Here is a 23,405-nt window from a genome sequence, read left to right on the forward strand (position 1 = left end):
AAGGTATTCCAAAACAAACAGTCATTGTCGTCATAATTTTTTTTGATAAATATCGCTTGGGGATTTGGACTGGAATAAATCCCAAATAATTTGCCTTGCAATTGGAAAAGGAATTCCCAAATACATTTCCAAGAAAATTTAACAAAAAATTACCGAAATTCTAAGGGATTTTTAAAGAAATTGTCAACTAGAGGAACAAATAGCCGAAGGAGTGCTCAAGAAGTTATGAAACGTGCGATTTATTACAATTGTTTGAATTCGGGATTTTTTTTTATGATCGTACAAATTGGTACGAAGGCTCCCAGAACTCAATGATTTTTTTTTCTGAGGTAGGGTTCACCTATATTTGAACAGAAACTAAATTAAAAAAATCAGGGTCGCTTAATTTTCCGGAAAACTCTAGTGGAAAACAAACATTTTCCACAGACATCACCTACTTTGAAAAATTATCATTAACAAATGTTCTCAGCAACCGAAAAAAAAACAATATGAGTTTCCACAAAATTTTCCACAGTTGAGGAAAATCGGTTGGAAAAATCGGAAAAACTATTTAGGAAGTCCGGAAAAATTCTCAAAAAAATATTTTTAGAAGGAAATTACATAAACTATACTCTGTGTTAAGGCGTGGTTTTTCTCCGTTCCTGAGTTATTACCAATTTTGTGGAATTTGTCCAGATGTGCATTATGAGCCGTTTTCTTTGAAAAAATATAACTTAAGAACGAAGCATCGTAGATACAATGTTTTTGTGACATTTTTTTTCAAAAAATTTTCCACTGTAAAGGAAAATTGGTTGGAAAAGTCGGATTTTTTTGGTAATTCTGGAAAAATACCCGCTTAGAAAATTACTATTCATGGCATCGTTCATGTTATACGATGTCCATTAGTGCAATGATAACTATACAAATAGTACCCAAGTAACCACGATGCTGAAGTCTTATTGCATGCAGATATACGATGTATTTTTTTTACATTTTTTGAAGGGGGGGGGGAGACAAGAAATTAAAAATAAATTTTGTTACCAGCCTAAAGGTTTAAAATAAAATGATTAAGGTTGATAAACTGCAGTCATTTAGAATTTTTGAAGAATCATTGTACTATTTTTTTTGTTATCCTACAAATTGGGCCGAAGGGTCTCAGATTTTCATGAAACTTTTTCCACATGCAAGGCTCATGAATATATGAACAAAAACAAAAATGAGAAAATTCAGGGTCGCCTATTTTCCCGGAAACTTAGGTGGATTTTTTTTTGTTTTCCCCTGACACTACTTACTTTTGTTAATCTTAACTCAAGAACGAAGCATCATAGAAAGACTTTTTTTAGAAAATGAAAGCAAATTTTCTCAGAAATCCAAAAAAATGTGAACTGGAATAAGTTATTCACAAAATATACCACAGTTGAGAAAATTCGTAAAGAAAAGCCGGAAAAACAGTGCCCGAACTCGTGGAAAATTTTCAAAAAAAAAAAAATTCAGAAGGTAATTTCATAAGCTTTGATCGCTGAAATTTTTGGAATGCACTTTTTGTTCTTTCCTGAGTTATGGTAAATTTTGTGAAAAATGACCATGTACGCATATATTATATCGAAGACTACTTTATCAAGAAGACATGGAACTCTGTTATTTTCCCATACTTATGGCAAGCGTCACTGACGGCATCGCCGCCTGCTGAGTTAAGGTGGTATCTTTATTCAAAAGTGTAAGAGTGTATTCGTGCGAGTATGAAAACTTACACACACTATCATAAATACTTCCACCTAAATCCGTGGTGGCGCTGCTAACAGTGACTCTCGGTTTTCAGAAGTGCTGCAAGTCTTCTTAACCCTAAAAGGGATACCTGGGGTCCATTGGACCCCAGGCGCCTTTCAGAGCTCGTCTTTGATGGGACACACTCAGCGAGGTGACGAAACTTAGGCCATGAAGGTATATCTTTTAGGGTTAAAAAAGTGATCTTCGAAAAATGACCATATATTTTTTACATAATTGGCCATAACTCAGGAACGAAAAAAAAGTGCATTCCAAAATTTCAGCGATCCAAGCTTATAAAATAACCTTCTTAAAAATATTTTTTTGATTTTTTTCCGCGAGTTCGGGCATAGTTTTGCCGGCTTTTCTTTATGAATTTTCTTAACGATGGATATTTTTGTGGAAAACTTTTTCCACTTCATATTTTTTATTTGGATTCCAGAGAAAATTTACTATCATTTTTATTAGAAAACTTTGTTCCTACAATGCTTTGTTCTTGAGTTATGATTTGTCAAAGAAAAGGCTTATATGACACATTTGGACATTTTTCAACAAAATAGGCCATAACTCAAAAACGAAATAAGTACATTCCAAAAATTTCAGCGATTAAAGCTTATGAAATAACCTTTTCCCTTGGTTTGGGCCGAAACGTTGGAAGCTATTAAGTAATTCCGAATAAAACCAATTTTGACCGGAAATAGCCAATAACAGAGGGACAATTTGTAAAACCCCTGGTCGCAATCCAAATATTTTTTGAAAATTTTCCACGAGTTCGAGCATTGTTTTTCCGGCTTTTCTTTACGAATTTTCTCAACTGTGGACAATTTTGTGGAAAACTTTTTCCAGTTCATATTTTTTGGGATTTCTGAGAAAATTTGCTTTCATTTTTTTATTTTTTTATTTCTTTTATTTTAATTCTTTCTATGATGTTTCGTTTTTGAGTTATGATTTTTAAAAGTAAGTAGTGTCAGGAGAAAACAAAAAAAAAATCTAATATTTTTTGTTCATATATCCTTGAACCCTGCTTGTGGAAAAAGTTCCTTGAAAATCTGAGACCCTTCGGCCCAAACCCGTACGGTTATAATAAAAAAAAACCATAATTAATCCACCTAGCGGTGATGGCGCCTTCCTCGAGCCTTCGAAAACACATTTCAACAAAGCTCAAGTGACATGTAGATGAATATCGCACTTTCATACGTTAAACAAAAATCCGTTACATGGCACCAGAAATCATATCGTTTATGCAGCTTTAATGTTTGCGCCTATATGTCTTAAGGACATATATGAGCGAATCCAAAGATGGCCGTTACAATGGCTGCCTTGCAAATACCGAAAGCACGGATCTCGTCATCTAAACAACAAACAGAGCTGAAAAAGCAATGAGTAGCATTGCTCACTCGTGATAAACATTAAGTGGCATTTTCGTTTCGGGCGTTTTGTGAATGACGAGATTGGTGCTCTCAAAAATGCACCTGGAGGCTCTCCCATTTCACCATAACAAAAATCCGCTATCTTGAACTTTGAGCCGCAATTTTGGATTTAAGTCCGTCATCTTGACTATTCTGGGTTTATTTTTAGACTCCACATGAGGGGCCCAGATTCAAAGGGGTGTAAGTGGTCATTTTGTCGATTTTGAGCTGAGCATATCATGAAATTCTTCAGATTTCAAGCTTTCAGGAACTTTTTTAAGATTGTTTCTACGATGGTTGGAAAAATTACAATAAATCAGAGAAAATAGGGTTGATTTTGGTGCTCCATACATTTTGTATGGGATGAAAAATTGGTCAAAAACTTTAAACCTCATTTTCTCGAAAGTGGGTTTCTGTCACTTACACCCCTTTGCTTCTAATCCCCTCACATTTCTTCCCCATACCAGATATTCCCATATTACATGGTTTTAGAGCCCAGAACTCCATTGAACAGCCACCATTTGGTCTCAATTTTTTGGAGTCCACAATTCGTCCCTATATCAAATAAACTTATATGACACGGATTTAGAGCTTAAAACGCCATTTTACAACCACCATCTAGAATTTGGAGCCGTCATCTTGGTGTTTGGGCCGCCATTTTGCATATTGCGGTCGCCATTTTCGACTCCAGACAACTTCCCTATACCAAATATACCCATATTACATGCAGTTAGGGTCTAAAACTGCTTTAAACAGCCACCGACTTGAATTTGGAGCCGCCATTTTGGATTTTAGATCGCCTTCTTCGAAATTGTGGTCGCTATTTTTGGACTCCTGATTTCTTCCTTATACCAAATATATCAATTTTTCATAGTTTTAGGGCCTAAAACTCCATCAAACAGCCTCCTTTTGATTTGAAGCTGCCATTTTGAATTTTAAACCGCTTTCTTGGATATTAAGGTTGCCATTTTTGGACTCCGGACATTTTCCTCATACAAAATATACCCTTCTTGCATGGTTTCAGGGCCTAAAACTCCGTTATACAGCCGCCATCTTGAATTTAGAGCCGCCATTTTGTATTTTAGACCGCTATCTTGGATATGCAGGTTGCCATTTTTGGACTCCGGACCGGACACCTTCTCCATACAAATTATAACCATATTGCATGGTTTTAGAGTCAAAAACTGCACTTTACAACCACCATCTTGAATTTGGAGCCGCCATCTTGGATATTCAGGTCACCATTTTTTTACTCCGGACATCTTGCCCATACAAAATATACTCTTATTGCATGGTTTTAGAGCCAAAAACTCCACTAAACAGCTCTTCCTCTTCTTGGCGTAACGTCCTCACTGGGACAAAGCCTGCTTCTCAGCTTAGTGTTCAATGAGCACTTCCACAGTTTTAACTGAGAGCTTCCTCTGCCAATGACCATTTTGCATGTGTATATCGTGTGGCAGGCACGAAGATACTCTATGCCCAAGGAAGTCAAGGAAATTTCCTTTACGAAAAGATCCTGGACCGACCGGGAATCGAACCCGTCACCCTCAGCATGGTCATGCTGAATACCCGTGCGTTTACCGCCTCGGCTATATGGGCCCTCAAAACAGCCTCCATCTTGAATTTGAAGCCGCCAGCTTGAATGTTCATGTCGCCATTTTTGGACACCGGACATCTACTCCATACAAAATATACCCTTATTGCATGGTTTAGGGTCTAAAACTCCGTTATACCGCCGCCATATTGAATTTGGAGCCGCCATCTTGAATTTTAGACCACCATCTTGGATACTCAGATCGCCATTTATGGTCTCCAGACATCTTCCCCATACAAAACATACCCATATTGCATGGTTTTAAGACCTAAAACTCCATTAAACAGCCGCCATCTTGAATTGGAGGCGCCATCTTGGATTTTAGACCGCCATCTTGGATATTATGGTCGCCATTATTGGACTCCAAACATCTTCCCCATACAAAATATACCCTTACTGCATGGTTTAGGGCTTAAAACTCCATTATACAGCCTCCATCTTGAATTTGGAGCCCCCATTTTGGATTTTAGACCGCCATCTTGAATTTTGAACCGACATCGTAGAATTTTCGGCCTCCTGTGGTAATATCCGCACAAAATTTATCAACCATGCTGAAGGTTACAAAAATCGCCGCAGTTTTATGTGTCGCATGATGGGGCTCGGTCGGGGACCTGGTTCAGTTTTATATGTGGCCAGTTCTACCGGTGCTGGTCCGGATCACTCAAATGGCCATAAATCCGGAACGCCTTGACCGATCCAGACCATTTTTAATAGCAAACAATGCAGTAAAATTCCGGTTCGATTCGAGCTATAATCTGAAAAATCGGCCAATGGGAAGTGCCTTAAAAGTGAGTGGCCTTTTTGTACACAGACATACATACACACATACATACACACATACGCACATACAGACATCATCTCAATTCGTCGATCTGAGTTGATTGGTATATGTGACTTGACCCTCCGAGCCTTTTATCGAAAATTCGTTTTTTGAGTGATCATATAGCCTTTCAGTACACTTTGATGTACGAGAAAGGCAAAAATGACCTACTTACATTGAAACCTACATGAATAATTTTACTTATTAGAATTTCCCATAAGTGCAGCGACATAAATAACATTTTCGACAGAATCCGCGAAAATCCACAGGGCACAGTGTTCGAAATCGACGATTTTGCGATCAAAATTAAATAACTTTTTTTAGGTTGGTTCTTGAGAATTGGCGTGTTCTACAAAGTTTTTCTGCATGCTAAAAGGCGTCTTTTGATAAAATGTAATAAATGAATAATCCCCCTAGAAGTGAGATAAAAATTTTATTTTTTCGAAATATTTTTTTAGAGGTTTGACGTCCTCGGCAAAGTTGTAGCCCATAATAAGAGAACAAAAATCGTAGAACTTGTCAAAGCTCTATCTCTTACGGTTTTCGAGATATGGAGCGTTTTGTGCGAAGTACCCCTAAAACTAGTTTTTTCAGTGTAGCTTACACAGATAAAATCCTACAGTTTTGTGACCTTCTACAAACCTGTTCAGGACGTCAAAATACACATTTCTTCCGAAGATGTCAATTCATTATATCTTAAAACAAAAAAGTTATAGGCAAATTTGTCATATTTTAAGGTGTACTTTCACCTTGAGTAACTATTTCCGGCGCAAAATGGCGCAGATGGCTCAATCGGTAGTTGAAAGATTAGACTTTTTACTATCACTTGGGGGTGGAAACCCTCGTGGGCAATAGTGGGAAAGGTGGTTTAAATACATGACAAAAACTAATTATTTTGCCTATAATACAAGAAAAATAAATTTAAAAAAAAATAATTAAGGAGCCCACAGTAATTTTTACTGCACTGTGTTTCTTCCGCCAATATTTTACAACGTTTTTACAAAAAACAGTGAGTTTTTATCACTAAAAATTGAAACATAAGGACAAAATATTGTTCCTGAGAGTTATAACTAAAGCTAGTTCTAAATAAAAGTATTGAATTTCTTCAAACTTATGACAACATATCTATGCCCAAACGAATGACTACCTACTCTCTACCCAATAGTCATACAATTGAATGGCTACGGTGGTAAGAATATCAAATGCGTTTTGATAAATACCTTTGCAGTTCTTATTAAGGTAGTTGTGATTTTACATTCTTCAATACATATTTTGACGATTTTCTGGTGAAAATAAAGTAGATCTTTTTATATCGAATGATCAATTTGATAAAAAAAATATTTTCAACTCGATTTTTGTGAAAAGTACTGTTAAAAATATGAAATATACTTCAATCAGCTCATGATGCAGACGATGGGACGTCAAAACATGTAATTGGTTAACGTCAAAAGATTAAAAATAATATTTGAAATAAAAAAAACCATCGCATTATTTCTCACACCCTGTATTTTATTGATTTATATCTGATATATTTCAATTGCTTCCCAGGTGTAAGTCAAACTCGTGGATTACCGAAAAAGCATAAATACAAATATAAATATAAATACATGAAAAAAAATTCTACTCTGTTGATGATTAACCTGGGCTTGTTAGGGGAATATCTGTAAATAAAAGAAAATCGGGTTAAGTACGGTTCCTTTGAATTCCACTAAGAATTTGCATCCTTTGACAGATACGTATTTCGACCTCAACTGTAAGGTCGTCTTCAGTGTCTTGTACTTGACTCGACTCACTTGACTTGACGAGTCAAGTACAAGACACTGAAGACGACCTTACAGTTGAGGTCGAAATACGTATCTGTCAAAGGATGCAAATTCTTAGTGGAATTCAAAGGAACCGTACTTAACCCGATTTTCTTCTACTCTGTGTTTTGTTGCACATCTTGAACTGTTTAATGTGCAGTTATAGCCGTGTTGGTTAGAGCGCAGGATACTGTGTATCACCATGATTGTGTTTAAGGATCGTAGTGTGCTGCGCCCGGGTACGGACGCAAAAATTTCGCCCGCGTGTTTTTCTCGCGTTATCCGTCAATTCCCCGAATTTCAATAATTGTAAATTTTGTGATCTGGTAGATTTTTATTACGTGTACCTATATATCAATTTTGTTTAATGGTGAAAATTTATTAAAGTGATATTCGGAAGTGTAGATTTCATAGCATGGTTTGTGGAAAAAAGATGAGAAAATAGGTACCGGAAACGTGACTGGAAATCAGTGAAGAAGAGAAAAGCTGCGTGTTTGTGTGGGCAGAGAAAGAACTGAACCGGGCGATCGAGCTCGAGTTACAGTAAGAGGCACCGATGCCAGAACGCGACGCGACGTGGGATTCCAAAAACCGGTGAGAGAGTTCTATTTGGAAACCATCCATAAATGAAGCAGCACTAGAGTGGGTTGGGGGTATCTTTGATAGTATGTCGGGGTCATGTGGGTCATACATTGAAATGGGAAAATATGCTGAGATAAGGGAGGGGTGTCTAGAACTGCCCAAACAATGCTACGTCATTTACGGATGCTCCCGTGGGTACATTTATGGTTGATATCATCCGTGTCCGAGTCATATTTATCCCAACTATGAGTTTCGAGCGCACAATTACGGTTATATTTTGAGGTAGATGTTATACCTTGTAATGCAATTTGGACTCCCGAAATGCATTTCTACAGCGCTGATGCGACGGCGGAACAGGTGCTTGATTTTTATCCGGGTAGACTTGTGGATTACGCCCATTACTAATTTCCTGGTTCTTCAGGATGATCTTGATGATCAAGGAAACAGCAGTGTGATAAAATGCAAAGACGACACTAATCATTCTTTTAATATGCCATTTCAACTATGGTGAATAGTTGGGTGATGCTTGAGGCGGGAAGAGGGGGTGATTGTGCAGTATTGAAGGTGATGAGAGACGCTTAATCTCTTACTGGTTACTGGTTGGACGTTTCCAAATGCTGTACGATTAAAACCGATTTAAAAAATAATTGCTTCTATTTTTTTCATAAAAGTTTGCTAAAAAGTGATGTGCTTTCTCCGGTTCTGCCGCTGTTGCAGTTTCCATAAGTTTCTCGTGGTCATATTTGACCTCGTCCATCGACTTTCGTAGTCGCAACAGAGCCGTTTTCAGGTTTGCTTCGTGCTGGACTTCGTGTTGTTGCAATTGTGGTTTGTTGTTTCATTTTCAATTTATCTGCCATTTGTATTTGTAGCAATTTACCTATTTTAGTGTTTATTTTTCTGTACATCCGGGGAAGGGAACATTATGTTTTTTTTTTTCTCGTTTCAGAGAGCGAGTAATGGCGCTTAAGCCTAGGCTATGAAGCCAGGACATATGGAGAAATGCCTGTGTCCCATCCCAGGAGAAGAGACACGCCAACGGAGTGTGCATTAACCTTCTTAGCAGCACCACTCCCAACGATTTTATATTCAAACACCATTCCCCTAAAACGAAACGGATGGTACGGTTGTCCCCGTTTCTTCCTTCATTCAATTCAAAAAAGTTTGTCAATCATGTTATTCATAAGTGGATAACCTGATTGCCTTAAGTTTTTGAATTATCTTCCAACCCATTAGTCTGCACAGTGGGCCTGGCCGTTTTAATATTTGCGTCACATCATCTCTGATATGCTGCAAATATTAATGCTGACAAGAAAATATCGGAAGAAATTTTGGTATTTCCAGGATGCTTTTCAATACTGGCTGTGCAAGCACTAGAATAGAATAGAATAGAATAGAATACATCTTGAACTGTTTAATATTTCCTTCTTCCTATTTCTAGCGCTACATAACTTGAATACTGCCCCAAAAAAACTTCAAATAGGTAATTTTAAAGTAACTTTATCAGAAATTGCCTGATCATCAGATAGTAAACAAAATGAATTCAAAAGCATGAATAAAATATTCTGTTAGGGAAAAACTATGCTCAAAAACGACACGAATGCACCTTTGGCGTAAAGTATCGCTAATTTAAGTAAATAAATAAATAAATCATGCTCAAAAATGTTGTAAAATATTGGTGGAAATTACGCAATGCAGTAAAAATTACTGCGGGACCCTAAATTATTATTTTTTATTTATTTTTCTTGTATTACAGGCAAAATAATTAGTTTTTGTCATGTATTTAAACCACCTTTCCCACTATTGCCCACGAGGGTTTCCACCCCCAAGTGGTAGTAAAACGTCTAATCTTTCAACTACCGACTGAGCCATCTGCGCCATTTTGCGCCGGAAATAGTTACTTAAGGTGAAAGTACACCTTAAAATAAGATAAATTTGCCTATAACTTTTTTGTTTCAAGACATAATGACTTGATATCTTTGGAAGAAATGTGTATTTTGACGTCCTGAACAAGTTTGTAGAAGTTCACAAAACTGTAGGATTTTATCTGTTGAAGCTACACTGAAAAAACTAGTTTTAGGGGTACTTCGCACAAAACGCTCCATATCTCGAAAACCGTAAGAGATGAAGCTTTGAGATGTTCTACGATTTTTGTTTTCTTATCATGGGCTACAACTTTACCGAAGACGTCAAACCTCTAAAAAAATATTTCGGAAAAATAAAATTTTTATCTCACTTCTAGGGGGATTAATCATTTATTACATTTTATCAAAAGACGCCTTTTAACATGCAGAAAAACTTTGTAGAACACGCCAAACCTCTAGAACTAACCTAAAAAAAGTTATTTAATTTTGATCGTAAAATCATCGATTTCGAACACTGTGCAGGGGTATATTTTTTCATATCGGTAAAGTAGATATTCGCCCCTAATTTTTATGATTTTCTGTATCATCAAATCAATGATTAACTGATTGTAACATGTACAATAATTGTCGAAAATTTTTGTTTGCGAAAAAAGGCATTTTTGAATGGTAACGATACTTGACGACCTATTCGGTTTATCATTGATACTTCCATAATGATTACATCAGCTATCGATATGATTCGTTGTATCATCGATTTATAATCCAGTTTATGATAAGATGAATTATCAGAAAATCGTAACTTGTATGATAGATATATGGTACCGATTCATTCGGGAGGGTTTCAAGGTATTTCAGGAGCTTTCATGTGATTTAAGGAAATTTCAGAGTGTTTCAGGAAATTTCCGGAAATTTAATGGACTTTTTTCGGGTTTTAGGGGATTTGGTTTCAGAGGCATGACATGGGGATTGCTTAAGGGTCTTAAGGGCTTTTCAGTGGGGTTGCAGGAGTTTGTACGGACGTTTCAGGTCATGTTCATGAACTTTCAAGTTGTTTCAGGGGTGTTTGTAAAAAGCTGCTGAACGCTCAGTGGAGTTTCAGGATAATTTTATGGGTTTCAGATGAGCTTTCCGAGGGCCTCATAAGAGTTTCAGTTGGGTGCCAAGGTGGCTCCAGAGAGGATTTAGAAGGAGGTGGGTCAAGGAATCCCAATTGGGCTCAAGGAGTTTTAAGGTTGATTTTAGAGACCTCCAGGAAGCTCCAGGAGGTTTCAGAGGAATTGCAATAAGTTTAAGACTTTCCGAATAATTTGAGGGATTCAGACGATTTCAGAAGGATTAGTTTCATAATGAATTCAGACCTCAAGGGATTTCAAGAGAGCTTGAGGAGGACTTTAAGAAGTTTCAAAGAGCTCTACTGGGTTCCAGAGAGATTCAGGGGTTCCTTACAAAGAAAATAAGCTACACAGTCTTATAGCGCAGATTGCGCCGAATCTATCATTAACAGTAGGTAACGATCAATGGGCCATAGGAGAAGTTTTTGTTTGACTAAAGCCTGTATCCGCAATAATCGGGACACAGAAGTACGTCAGTAGCTCTGTAATGAATCGATAAAATTGACCAAATAATTGACTGATAACTCTTTAGTGTAGGTTCATTATTTGTGCCAAATTTCATAAAAATCGATGCATCACTTTCAACTCTGGATGAAAAACAAGCAGACGTAGTTTTAAGCATTTTGTACAATCATGATCAATTTTCATCCGCATACTGGATGGTTCTCTTACGCTACAGTTCAAAGTTCTGCGATGATAATTACGAAATTTCGTTAGCAGTTATGATACTTACAGAGACACTTTCTTGCAAAATTTCATCAACTTTGATCAATTGGTTTGAAAGCTATTGGTGTTGATAGGGGTGAGTGTTAGTGAAAATGTTTCGTGTTTTTCATGTGCGGTTTTTGCCTATTCATAACTTTTAAATTTCTCTGCCAATTTTCATGAAGTTTTCACAGAAGCTAGTTGATTATGTGTATACTATGCCTGCAAAATTTAATGATTATTGGTATAGTACTTTCAATAGTACAATAGAAACAATATAGGGTGCTGGCTGATTGCTGTCTGAGGGGCTAAAATCACGTTCAGTCCACATGCATGTTTCGACTATAAAATTGTTGATAGTGCACCGATTTTTTTGAAATTTTGCCTATGCAACAAATGTAGATTGAGAGGTTTGTGTTCAAAATTTCAGCCATTTTCTTTGCCAAATTCAAAAGTTACAGCACTGACAAGCAAAACTAGGGGCTGTACAAAATTCAGTAGCGCACATTTTACTCTTTCGTTGCTACAACAAAAAGTACTGCATCGATTCACATGAAATTTTGTATGTGAAATGAACACATCTTAAGATGTTATTAGACAAAATTTGAGCAATTTTAATGTATCTATTGCAGAGTTACAGCTGTATTTGTGTGTCCCGATTATTGCGGATACAGGCTTTAAGGTTTCTTTAGTCTGGAGCATCAGTGGCGTCAGAGAGTTTCAAAGAATTTTAAAAGAGTTTAATGGTGGGAGCGACTAATAGTCATGTTGATTGGATTAAAGGCCTTCACTTAGAGAAGTTTTTTAAGAGCTTTATCAACCATTTATCTCACAAACTTGACGGAATGTAATTGTGAGCATTAGTTTTGTCCATCATGCTTCAAAAGGGCTTGCCTGTAGATTCTATGAACTGTTATTTAGTTAGTTCACATAGACCTTTTAAGCTTGTAGGGATTGTAGCTATTGTAAGCTTGAATTGATTAAACGTGACTGTTCGAGTCTGTATAAATATGAACCTTTTTTAATATGTTATACAGTGAGAGATCACTAGTTACGTTTGCAGATTCGTGGACCTATACTTAACAGAATTTTTGTATTCCCTAAAAGGCACTAAACTCACCACTTCATTGCCAGAAGCTGATCCCAGGGTTCCCTCACGGGAATTTCTTGGGGAATTTCTTTCCGAGGTATTCCAGTATTTCTTCCGCTGTTTCTCTACTAGAATTTCTTACGGGATTTCTTCAACAGTTCGTCTGGAATTGTTTGCTCTGAGCTCTTCTTGGGATGTTTTCTAGAGTTTTTTTTTCGGGATTGAATTCACTGTTCTTTGCGAAAACTGTTCCGGAGTTCCCTCGAGGAACTTTAAGAAGAATCCAGAGACAAACTCGAGAGAGTCTCTGAAGAAAATCTGGAATTAATATAACGAAGCAATCCCGAAAGAAAACCCACAGAATCTCCGCAGAAAATTCTTATTCATGGAAGAGTTCTTGGAGTACCTAGCTTTCTAAAAAAGGTACAAGCATTCATTAGAATACCTAGATTTATATCTGATCTGCTAGATTTCAATCAAAATTTCCAAAATTTATAGTGTCTGGATATTCGTCAAGCACCCATTTTTTTCTAAGTTTGGGCCACTCTATTACCTGCACAGCACACCCAAGGCAGATAGGGCGGCAGGACAATTTACTGCCTGTTGCTTTGCCGAAAGGAGATGGATTATTCCGACTCGAGCGCCCGCACGCCCCCGGTCACCAGCTTTGCGCAACATATTCGATAATAAATGGCCACTTTGTGAGGGCTATATTTATCAAAACTCGATACATCACGTCGCTCGTTGAATGGGTACTGGGTGCTGGCTGATGGGGATAGGCGCAGCACTAGACGGCGCGATGCGGTGGTCTAGTGGAGTTTTCCTGTGGGTACCTACCTACTTCGTTTGAGTCGAGACAGACGACGAACGGAGCGCGGTGCACCAGCACCAAGGATGGGCAGAATAAATTGTGTGCTATTGCTCATGCCGTCGTCGATACCACTTACCGGTGCGATGCGGTGGTCGGTGTAGGTGGTTGTAGGCTAGTCATACCTTATGTAAGACTCAGCGGAAAGTTCGGACACGAGGCTGGAAAACTGTTGCACATGTAGGACTGGGTGAAGCTACACACACACTGCAATCAGCTGCGATATGGTGTAGGGTTAGTAGGGTGAGAAATGGCTATCGTTATAGCCATGGCTTTTGGGGGTCATCCGGTATCGTAAATAGAGCGGAAGTTTATCTTATTGGGCATCAATATCCGGCAAGAGGGGGCTTCACTTCAGATATGTATGCGTTGTCGCTGTTTGGAATATTGCAACGATTAGGTGCAATGTTTGTGACTCAATATACGGATCTGAAGATTTGTGGAAATCTATGAAATTAAAATTTACTTTTACGATGAAGAGTCAATAATTGAGGAAATTGAAAGAAGGTTCACGTTCTCATCCATGTCTCAAAATTGGAGATTTGGCACATACTTTTTTTCATGAAAAAAACAACATCTACAGCTTTTTTAAAAGTAAATTTTGATTTTAGGCTGGTTGCGATGAATTTCCCCTAATTTCCTACATTAACGCATTGGAAATACACTCCCGTAAAAAAGTTTGGGGTCACCCACTCAAAAATATGGAAATTAGTCATCTTTCATTGAATTCACTCGTGCTTAGATTCAATTGAAAGACAATAAGTTAGATTTGATTCGTAGGAACTTATCACAAATTTCATATTAAATTTTTAGCATAAAAAGTAATGGATTTTGGGGTAATGGTATATCTGTGGTTCTAACACTTACCGTTATATAGGGTAGAATTTATGAATCAGTCATTTTTATCTTACTTCCATCGTCTTTCGCACTTCAGCTTAGCTGATTTAGTAGGGATTTCACACACCATTTTCTACCTTAACTTAGCCTAGAACTTCGTTTATGAACATTTCATAACCGTCTCGCCTTTCAACTGCCAAAGAAGAAATTGAAGTTGTACCAAAAAACCCTAATTAATCCACCTAGCGGTGATGGTGCCTCTCTCGTGCCTTCAAAAACCAATTTCAACCAAACTCAAATGAAATGGATTAACAAAAATCCATTTCATACCGGAAAGCTAATCGTTTATTCGGCTTTTGATGTTTGGGCCTTATCCAAACTCTTAAAAAAGCCATAATCTTGAATTTTGAGCCGCCATTTTGAATTTAAGTGCGTCATCTTGGAAATTCTGGTCACCATTTTTGGACTCCAGACTTCTTCCCCATACCAGATATATCCATTTTGATTGGTTTCAGAGCCTAAAACTCCATTAAACAGCTGCCATCTTGGATATTGCACCACCATCTTGATTATTGTGGCTGCCATTTTTGGACTCCTCCCGGGTAGACGTGAATATCATAATCATATCTTAAAACGATCAAATTTTGATATCATATCTTAATATGATATTGATGAGATATTCAAAAAATTGCCAAATATCTGCTCAATAACTCATCGTGATATGATTTCAAAATTAGTTCTTAATTTGATCTTTGGAAAGCTTTGTGCAACCCGCTGTATAAATGTCGAAATTTCCCAACATTGGACATGAAAACTATTTTAAGTTTTCAACTTTCATTATGCGCCGTCATTAAATAACGTAACGCTTCAGGAGATAGGGGTATTATAAATTACGTATCGCTTCAGGGGAATAGGGAATACAGCCTAGCCCTCATGTCCACCAAAAATTTTTCAAACGAGAACTGGGGCAGAAAGGAAGTAGAAGTGCCCTAGAAGTAGAAGTGATTCTAGATTCAACAAAACATACCGCTGCAGACGACCAGCTTTTTGAGTTTCAAATAACAAATTGCGCAGTGATTCTGCCTACACTCTTAAAAAATTAGGAATTTACACGTGACGTAAACCAACAACGTACGTAAACATTTCATGACTGAATGGCAAATTTGACTCAATTTTACATCCATCATGTAAGTTCGAGTTGGTTGCACAAGATGTCAACAAACCTATCTGACCAGATAGGTATAAACAGTTTTACATTTGTCGCTCGTCTCACAACTCGGTGATATATCCGAGAGGTATAGTACGTGCCTCTCAATCAGCGGACCAGAGTTCGAATCCAGTTCATTATTTTACTTACATATGTTTTATCTCTCGCTTCGGCTCTAGCGATTGCTAGCACGACTTTATTTGTGATAGAAGACGTAAATTTGTGTCAAACGGGCCGCTCCTTTTATGTGCATCCAAGTGAACTGAAATTTACATGATTTTTTCTAAGAGTGTGGTGTACAAGAAAGGCAAAAATGACGATTTGAATCTGAGTAGGATAGATTTGATTTGGAAAGTCATCTAATACTTGAGCATGCCGACTTTGAAACCCAACTCGATAATTTAACTTATGTATGTTGTGAATTTTCCGATAAAATCTAATGAATGGCTCTCGAAGAGGATAGAAATAGGGTTCTATTGCAACTTTCATTTCAAAATTTGGTCGACCCTATTTGGAATTACACGGAAAACAATTTATCATGCATGGGATGAATGACCCATAAAAGGTTAAAATCCCTGGTAATAAACAAACAAACAACAATTTATCATGAAATTCAAATAACTCAACGTACATATGTACAGATGGGTAAATTATTGGTTAAATTGGGAAAAAATCCACAGCTCAGGTGAGATTTGAACTCACGACCCTTATTCGCTAGACAAGTGCTTCACCAACTAAGCTACCGAGCCAATTAATGACCCGACAACTTAGTTGTCATAAGGTTCAATTCTAATCTCATCGATCTATATCACTTTCCCCTAAACCGCAAATATAACCATCTCTGTTGTACATATGTACGAAGAGCGAAAGCGACAATTTATCATGCAGATTTAGGAAAAATATAAGTTTAGGTAAACTTCTTATACTAAAAGTTTCATATCAAATTTTTAATAAGCACATACATATCAAATCTAACTTTTTATTTTTCGATAGAGTCTAAAAACGAGTGGATTAAATGAAAGATGACTGAGATATCGAAAAACATTTCCATGTTTTTGAGAGGGTGACTCCAAACTTTTGGACGGGAGTGTATACATGAGTATACAGTTTTGGGCAATTTTATCTCTACAGATCAGGTGGGCAACATGATGAAGTGTCACCTCAAGGAAACATTTCATCTTTAAACACTGCTCCACATTTATTGTCATAACTGCACCATGAATGTTTGTTGCTTATATCACATTGAACATTTGAACGCAGACTATGGAAACAATTGAAAAAAAACGGGGAAAATTTTAACAATTTGATATACATACAATATTTCCATGATATTTTCGATTATGAAATAAAAAAAAATATCTGTGGCAGACACTTTAAATCCCTGCTGAAACTTCTGAAGAAATCTTTGCACGAAAGAGTTTCAGGAGGTGTACTGAAAAAAAAAAATGTTTTATAAATTTCAGAAGGAATTCCTGAAGTAATTTCTTAAAAAAAAAATACTGAGGAATTCAAGGTTTTCTGCAGGAATCTATGGAGAGCTTTCTACTGGAACCCCTGAAACAAGTAATGCAAGAATATGTGAAGGAATCCCTGAAGAGAGTTTCTAATGGAATCGCTGGAGAAATTCCTGAAGGAAAACCTAAACTTTCTGGAGGAATCTCTAGCAGATTAACCTAAAGAATCAACGGAGAAATTGTCGAAGACATCAGAGGAAGTTTTTGTGTAGTGAATTTCTGAGGCATTTTCAAAAGAAATCCACGAAACAGTTAAAAAAGCAATACAAGAAATAAGATTATCTAAAGAAACTCCTGGAGAATAATCTGAAGGAAGCTCTAGAAGATTCTTTTAAAGAGTGCCCGGAGGAAATAATAAAGGAATTTACAAAAGATTTCATGGAAGAAACTTTGGATTTATTGCTAAATTATTCACTTGATGATAATAAGTCTTAAGGAATATTTATTAAATATCTGTAATTTACAGAAAATCGAGTTGAAATATTATTCCCGGTCAATTCCAGCTATGCTTTTGCGTCCTATGACAAAGTATTTCGATTTCAACTGTAGAGTCGTCTTTATAGACTTGAAGTCGAATTCTTATTGCTATGAAAGATTCTTAAGAGGAATTTCGGAGGAATACTAAAAAATTTTCTGAAAAACTCCAACTAACATTTTTGCTGTGTAATAGTTTAAGAGAGTTTTCTTCCAAATGCATTTGCTATATAAGCTGTTATACAGCTACTTTTGTTAGTAAGGACTTCTCGGACGTATTTCTGAAGCAACCTTCTATCCATTAATGTTTTTTTTTATTATCTTCCTGCAGAATTTCTGAAATTTGTAAAAAAAAAATCTGAAAGACAAAAGAACCCGTGGACGAAGTTCGTTAGGAAGGGTTGATTTCGTGGAACTGTTGATTACGTTGAAAAATGTCTTACATTGTCATTTAATTCTCAAGATATCTTCAGGAAATACAATAAGCCATAGTGTTTATAAGATATTTGCCAATAATATCACCATAACTCTCCAAATAGCCTAGTGGTTAAGGCTATGGATCGCCAATCCGGAGACTGCGGGTTCGATTCCCGTTCCAGTCGGGAAAATTTTCTTGACTCCCTGGTCATAGAGTATCATTGTACCTTGCACACAATGTTCAATTTCATGCAATGGCAGGCAAACTAAATCCTTCAATTAATAACTGTGGAAGTGCTAGAAGAACACTAAGTTGAAGAGAGGCAGGCCTAGTTCCAATGCGAACGTCGAGCCATAAAGTAGTAGTAGTATCACCATAACAAATTCTGAAAATTTCTCCAGGAGCTTCTTCATTTCCAAATAAATCTCTAATGTTCATACTGTAATAATTTTATAAATAACCTTAGAAGATCTTTCAAGCAATATTCTGGGGGCTTGGAAGAAATTATTTTAAGAAAATGCAATAGGAAATCTTCACAAATTTCACCTGTAACTTAGAGCAATGGTTAACTGCTCTCAGCAAGTTAACATTTTCTGAAATTCACCAGAAGTTCATCAATCTTCTTCCAATCTTGTTGAGCAAACATTTTTAAGAAGTGATCAAAAATCTCTTCATGAGTACCACTAGAAATTCTATCATGAATGTCTTTGGGCATTGTTCAATTCCTGTAGGCTTTACAATGATTCTAAGGACCTTCTTTAGTCAATTTAGTTAAGAAATGTTATTTTTTTTTTCAATTATCTCAACGTTCATACACACAGTTTGATACATTATTGATGAGTTTATAAAAAAAACAACTAAGATGATATTTCAACTATTCCCAGGGCTGGATTTACAAATGTACAGGGTGCGGCAGGAAAAAATGCGAAAAGTTCAAGGCACTATTACACGCTAAATATGGGATATATATGACTATTTTTTCATGACAGTGTATCAGTCAATGTCTATATTCTAGCACTGAAAAATAAAAATGAACACATTTGATGTTTAACATGTGATAATGTAGGCCCAATTAGCGGATATCAATAAACTGCGCGCCCAATGGTCATTAAACAAAATGACTATAACAGTAACAAAATTAGCTCAAATTCGATGAACAACCAGACCACATTGATCCAGAGCCATGTAGTTTCACATAGCAGATGAAATAAGTACATATATTTGATGATATTGTAGAGAAAATCAAAAATTTTGTTTTATCAGATGCGAAATTTAGCGACCTGTGCGATTTTCTGCGGTTTGAAAATTCTGGTTGTCTTCATCTTCAGGCGCTGCCCTGTAAAGGTTAGTGACCAAAATGGGAAATTTTTTAATTAACTTTTCAGAAAACTAGCCTATTATAGATCATGGAACGTTGAAACATAGATTGGTTAATGTCAAATGGACGAAAATGAGGTTTGAAGTTGAAAAACACTTTCGCATTTTTTCCTGCCGCATACTGTAGGTGCCCTGGGCCAGAGTGTTATGGAGGCGCCTTCCAGAGCAGAGTTGCACTCTGTCACTGTCAATGGTAGGCAAATCGTTGATTTTGATAGGCCGACTGCGATCCAAGTCAGCGTGTGCTCTATTGAGTCACTGTCACTTTCCAAGTTCCATCAGAATTGGACTGACTAAGATGGCATAGGAATATAACAGATAGGCCATCTTCAAAATTCGTTTAAAGATCAGAATGAAGATTTACCAATACGATATTTTTATATGAAGTACAAAATAACAAGTTTTGCATGTTGGTTGGTTGCAATGATTGTGACCTAGAGTGCTGGTCAATATCAAGTCGTTGCCTGTCATTGTCGTTTTGATATTGATTGGTCTGGAGTGACAGTGACGATGATGCAATATCAGTCGTCACCGGACAAGACTGATATTGCGCAACTCTGTTCCAGTCCAGATAATATATTTTTTCTCATATAAATTGAAAAAAAAAAAATCTGGAAAAACTATTCATCATTTTAACGAAATTGTTTCAGAACTGTGAAGTAATTCGAACATGGGATCTTGCCAAGTCTTTGTTCGACACACATTTTGAATTTTTTGTATGAACGAAAGTCTATAAGAAAAGACTGGGCTCCGAAATGACCAGAATTTGAACTTCGTGGTTTATCGGCCTCTTGCTGCGATTGTTACATGAATTTATGCTCAGGTATATGCGGTATGCGGTTTAATGCTTCAGAAGATTCTCGCAGCGTCATTATTCAGAGATTCCACCATGAACTCTTGTAATTTCTCCTAAAATTCGTATTGGAAACCCTTCAGGAATTCGTGGTGGGATTTCTCCAGAATTTCATCTTCGATCCCTCCAGGAATTCTCTCGGGAATTTTTATAAGAATTCTAAAAAATGAGTTCCTAAGATTTTTCCCAGACATCCCTCCTGTGTTATCTCTCCGAATATTTTTTGAGATTCCTTTAGATTCTTCAGCAATTCTTGCCGGTATTCTTGCAGGAGCTTTTCCAGGAAACTCTACAGGTATTCCGCTCGGGATGTATTCAGAAATTTTAGTAAAAATCTCCTCATTTGTTCCCCTTAGAATTATTCCGTGGATTTATCCAGAAATTCATCTAGGCATTTCCTAGGAGTTTTTTTCAGGATTTCCTCCAAAGATTCCTTTAAATTCTACGAGGGATTCATCCAGGGTCCCCAAAGATTTCTCTGAGGATTTATAAATAAAAAAATGCTTTCAGTTATTCTTCAAAAACAAAAAAAAACTCTGAGAATTTACCTAGGTTATTTCACAGGGGATTTCTCTTCGTTTCCTGTATAGATTTGCTATCTCTTGATATCTCTTGGTATAACTTTTGAAATTTCTCCTGTGATTTATTCTGCATTTCCTCCAAATATTTGTGCTAGAATTTCTCAAGCCAATTCTACAGGAATTGCTCTTCAGATTTTTTTTTCAAGGAATTTCTCCATGGATTTCTTCTAAATTTCATTTGGAATCCTAATTGTGATTTCTTCGAAGATTGCAATAGGGATTCCTTTAGAAATTACTCGCTTGCTGTTACTATATTTGACAAGCTCAAAACCATTTATAATGAGTAGATAATTAATTTAAAAAAAAATGTTCCAATTTTGTCAGCTTTATTTTCTACCAAGGACTGAAAAAATCTGGTTCTCACTGTACTGAAAACGATAATGCAAGGATTCTTGGAGAATTTTCTGAAAGAATCTTATGGCTCGTTTTTGAAGAAATCCTTGGGAAATTTATTGCAAACCTCTCTAGTGAAATTTTGAATAAAAAATCCATACAAGATTTTCTTCATCATCATCACCATCATCGATTACTTCTGCAGTATTCTCTTCAAAATTTTCTAAATTATTTTTTTTTTTGGGAAATTGCTGGACGAATCCTCAGTGGAAATTGTGAAGAAAACCTTATAGGAATTTTAAAAGCTTCCCGGAAGAAAATTATCTAAATTTTTTTTGAAGGATTTTTTTAAAAAAAAATGAGGAAATTTATTGAAAGAATTTCTGTAGGAATTGTCAGACAAATTTACAAAAAATGCTTTACAAGAATTTCTGCAGGAAATTTCGGAAGATTTTTTGAAAAAAAAAATCCCGGATTAATAGCTTTACAAATAATTCCTTGGAAGGTTTATTAAACCAAAGAAACTGCTGAGAGAACTTCCAACGGAAGTTTTAGAAGATTGTTTGAAAACCCCCTTGTAGAATTTCTGAAGGATTTTCTGAAGGAATCTCTGTAGAAATTTTCTAGATAAATATCTTGAGCAATTTCTGAAGCAACGCATACAAGACTTTCTCAAAGAACTCGTTGTGAAGCTTGTAGAGGAATCTGTAGTGAAATTTTTCAAGAAATCTTCAAAGAATGTTTTCGGATGAGATTTTTAATGATTTTTTTTTTGCCAGAAATACGCTAAAAAATGATGGCATAAACATTTTGTTGTCTGGAAAACTTTTTTTCATGGAAGTGCCCATCTTGCAATGCATGGCGAACTTTAAGACAACTATTTTGCCTTTCATCAGAAAAAAATCGCTTAGTAAAAAATGAACATTTTTGCAAATCTGTTTTTAATTTTTAAATTCTGTTTTTAGTATGTAGAAATCGATTTTTTTTGCATAAAAGTTTGGACAATTTGTTGAAACTTACCCACACATCACTTTTTTTAAGTCGTGCCATATTTGAGTTACATTTATTAGAAAAATCAGTCAAAGAAGTTTGGCGCTTATCACATGTTAGTATCTTTAATGCTTTGATAATTTAATGAAGATGTGTGGAGCGGACCTGGTGTGATGGTTAGAACACTTGACTATCACGCCGAGGACCTGGGATCGAATCCCACTCTCGAAAAACTCACAAAAATGTTAGTTCTTTCTTCGGAAGAGAAGTAAAGCGTGGGTTCCGAGATGAACTAGCCTACCCGACCAGAAGCACATAACAAGATCATAACAAAATTAAGACAACTGTTGTTAGAAATAACAATAGTTGTTAAAATTCTGTTATAAGGATTTTTTTCATGTGAATATTCATAACAAAATTATATTAACATTTGTTATAATTTTAGTAACAAAAATATAACAAAACCTGTTTCATTTATTCAAACAGATGTGTAACAACATTTGATGTATTGAGCATTATAATATAATTGCCTCTAACATAATATCGTAACACGTTTGATTCAACCTTTGTTAAAAGTTTTGTAACAAAATTATTTCAGAATTTGTAAGATTTTTTTTGTGTTGTCGCGAAAAAGATTGATAATTTTTGTTATTGTGGTCACTCGAGCCACGAGATTTATAACAAAACTTGTAACAAATTTGTAACAAAATATATTACAAAACTTGTTATAATTTTGTTATGATTTCACAAGTTTAGTCTAACAAAATTTGATATTATCTTGTTATGATTATATCTCAATTTGTTATATTTCTGTTTTAAATGGAACGAGTTTTGTTAGAATTTTTGTACTAACGGTACATGTTTTATAATAACCGTTGTTACAAAAATCATTGTAACAAAATAACACAACCTGTAATAATTTTGTTTTTCCCATCTAGTCGGGAGGGCTTAAAATCTCGATAAAAGTTAATGAAGTAAAACCGGCTATGCGATTTTGTTGTTATCAATTTGCTCGCCTCCTCTGCTCGGGTAATCGAGGTGCTCAATCTAGGCTAACTAAGTATCTCTGCAACCTGAATCGTGTGTTGAAAAAACACACATCTAGTTTTACATATGGATGCAAGTGCAAAACCGCTAATTTGACCTATTGTCCTATGGAACAAGCAATCTACAAGCTTTACGGTCCGCCACATCACATCGAGGACCATCGCTATATCTAGGTGGTGTGGTG

General features: G+C 36.2%; 1 protein-coding gene across 2 annotated transcripts in view; it reads right to left on the minus strand.

The window, feature by feature from the left end:
* The window catches only part of LOC115257016 (5-hydroxytryptamine receptor-like), a 591,282-nt gene that overhangs the window by 43,607 nt on the left and 524,270 nt on the right, over window positions 1-23,405 (minus strand). The gene's annotated exons all lie outside the window — the stretch shown is intronic.

The sequence above is a fragment of the Aedes albopictus genome, chromosome 3, assembly GCF_035046485.1.
Source record: "Aedes albopictus strain Foshan chromosome 3, AalbF5, whole genome shotgun sequence".
Taxonomy (NCBI): domain Eukaryota; kingdom Metazoa; phylum Arthropoda; class Insecta; order Diptera; family Culicidae; genus Aedes; species Aedes albopictus.